Genomic DNA, 3,232 nt, shown 5'->3' on the forward strand with positions numbered 1-3,232 from the left:
ATTCTCCTCCTCCCTCAGCCATGAACAAAACCACGGGAAGGTTGCGTAGCACAAGCCCCCTACGACGCCTGCTGCAATTATTCTTCCGCCTCCTTCTCCTAAAAAAAAACGCCTTCCTCATCTGACTCCTCTTCCCCACACAACACTTCCTTCTCCTCCTCCCCCCTACTCTGTGCTGCCAGAGGTGTTGAGGAAACATCTGGTTCTGCTGATAATTGATCCCACAACTCTTCCTCCTGTTCCTGCTCATGCTCCTCCACAGCTTGATCCACCACTCTACGCACGGCACGCTCCAGGAAGAAAGCATATGGGATCGAGTCGCTGATGGTGCCTTCACTGCGACTCACCATGTTTGTCACCTCCTCAAACGGCCACATGAGTCTGCAGGCATTTCGCATGGGTGTCCAGTACTTCGGCCAGAACAACCCCATCTTCCCAGAGCATGTCCTTGTACTGTAGTTGTACAGATACCGGTTGACGGTTTTCTCCTCTTGTAGCAGGCGGTTAAACATCAGGAGCGTTGAATTCCAGTGAGTCGGGCTATCACAAATCAAGTGCCTCACCAGCAAGTGGTTCTTCGCTGAATATTGGCAAAGCATGCCATGGCCGTGTAGAAGCGCCTGAAATGCCCACACACCTTCCTGGACTGCTTCAGGATGTCCTGTAAGCCTGGGTACTTACATACAAATCTCTGAATTATTAGATTCAGCATATGTGCCATGCAGCGTACATGTGTCAACTGTCAGCCACTGATCCACCTGTTTGTTCAGAGCAGCCAGGAGAGCTGCTCCAGTGTGACTCTCGGCTTTGAGGCAAGACATGTCTAAGATGACGTGACACCGTCGTACCTGGCATGCAGCTTGGGCCTCGGGGAACTTGGGGTGTGTAGCTGGAGAGGCGATTGCAGCACCAGTAGAGTAGCAGGAGGAGTAGGAGGAGAAGGAGAGGAGGTGGCAGCAAGCCTGCCTGCAAGCCATGGAGGTGTCACAACTAGGTCCGCTGCACAGCCACGTACTCCCTGCTTGCTAGCGGTCACCAGGTTGACCCAATGGGCTGTGTAAGTAATGTACCTGCCCTGACCATGCTTTGCAGACCAGGCATCCGTGGTCAGATGGACCCTTGACCCAACGCTGTGTGCCAGAGATGACACCACTTGCCTTTCAACATCATGGTACAGTTTGGGTATCGCCTTTTTTGAGAAATAATTGCGGCCTGGTATCTTCCACTGCGGAGTCCCAATCATCACAAATTTTCGGAAGGCCTCAGAGTCCACCAGCTGGTATGGTAACAGCTGGCGAGCTAACAGTTCCGCCAAGCCAGCTGTCAGACACAAGGGGGTGACTGTCAGACATTGGCTTCTTCCACTCAAAGATTTCCTTCACGGACACCTGGCTGCTATGGGCAGAGGAGCAGGAACCGCTCAAGGTCAGAGGTGGAGTGAAGGAGTGTGGCTTTGCTTTTGTGTGCTGCTTTTCCTCAGGTGGTCTTCCTATTGCAGTTTGTGCTTTTTCGTCATGTGCCTATGTAAGGCAGTTGTCCCTAAGCGGGTCTTGGCCTTTCCACGGCTCAATTTTTGATGGCAGAGAGTACAGGTGGCATTGCTCTCATCTGAAGCAGACACACAAAAAGATTTCAGCACAGCTGAGACCTGGGGTGATAGCACTATGGTGGCGTCAGCAGCTGACGTTGAAGGGCATGTTGGCTGGCTGTCCAAATGTGGTGATACATGCCACCGGACACTGCCTCGAGCTGTTTCTGATGACGAGCTCCCCCTGCTTCTTTCAGCAACTCGTCTCCTCCTACTCCTCTCTGACTCCCCCTCTAAACTGTCCCCCTGGTCATCAAGTCTTTTAGGATCCCACGAGACATCCATGGCAGTGTCATCATAATCATCCTCCACAGCTTTGCTTGTATCAGACACCTCCAAAACTGCACTAACAGCAGGTACTTCATAATCCTCCTCACACCTTACGTCCATAGTACCGCCTATCTCAGACATATGAGGTGGTGTAACTTGCTTAGCGCCTTTATTTGTTGTAACAATAATGGCTGTGAATCAACTAATTCACCACCAAATAACTCCTGCGAAATGTCAAATGGAGCGGATGCGTTGCTTGTAGTAGCGCTTGTGGCTGCGGAAGATGAGGTGTTCTGTGTTAAATAGCCAACTACGTCCTGACAATCTTGGGAGTTGATGGCACGTGCCTTCTTCTGAGCACTGTACTTTGGTCCTGGGCCGCATGAAATCATGTGAATGGTATCAATACAATGTGCAGCTGTCACACACACAGATGCGGTGAACAGTTATACGGTAACTGGTATATAACACTGCGTGCTGTCTCGCAGCTGCAGTGAACGTAAACAGGTATGCAGTGACTGTCCTGTCCTGTCCTGTCCTGTGCAAGAGTTCAGGTCCACTTTAACCATTTATTCATACTAAGAGTTTCCTAGTCAGTTTCTGGGCATACACAGGATGAAATGTGGGTGCCCGGAAAAAGCCAATTGAATATCTGTAACATTTAACCATACACTACTATTTCAGTGGCAATTACGGTAGTAACATATCTGTAAAAATGACCAATATTTTACTACAACTGAACCTAACCCTATTCTCACAATATTCCCTCCCTCTACCAATGCCTAACTCTAACACACACACACACACACACACACACACACACACACACACACACACACGCCTAACCTGGAAAATCCCTCCCCTCGCCTAACCTAAACCATCCTCTCCACAAGTAGCCTTAAAAATACCTCCCACATGACTAACCTGAACCGCCTCAACCCCTGCCAAAAAGCCACCACAAAGAAAACCTACTTATCAGCACAGCCATAGGTGCACATACAATTATCAGTAATAGTGTGAATGTTGCACCCGATAAATAGTGGACAGCTGCCCTCTATGTCATGCATGCGCAATTTTCACACTATTGCTGATAATTGCATGGACGCCTATGGCAGCACTGGCAGAAGATATCCCCCCCCCCCCCCCCCCCCCAGGCGCACACAAGGGATAAAGGTTTGGTATTATCTGGTATCACCTGTAATGTTGAGTGTATGATGGTCTGATGAATCATCAGCTTTCACAATTACCAAATGTAGACAAAACATATAACGACACAGATGAAGCAAATGCATAAAGGAGGAAATCCTGACCAGTATGTTGCATAACAGGAGATGTTTTGGAGAGAGTGCTCAGAAGCACTAGCGGTGTCACCAC

This window comes from Hyperolius riggenbachi, chromosome 8 (genome assembly GCF_040937935.1).
Source record: "Hyperolius riggenbachi isolate aHypRig1 chromosome 8, aHypRig1.pri, whole genome shotgun sequence".
NCBI lineage: Eukaryota > Metazoa > Chordata > Amphibia > Anura > Hyperoliidae > Hyperolius > Hyperolius riggenbachi.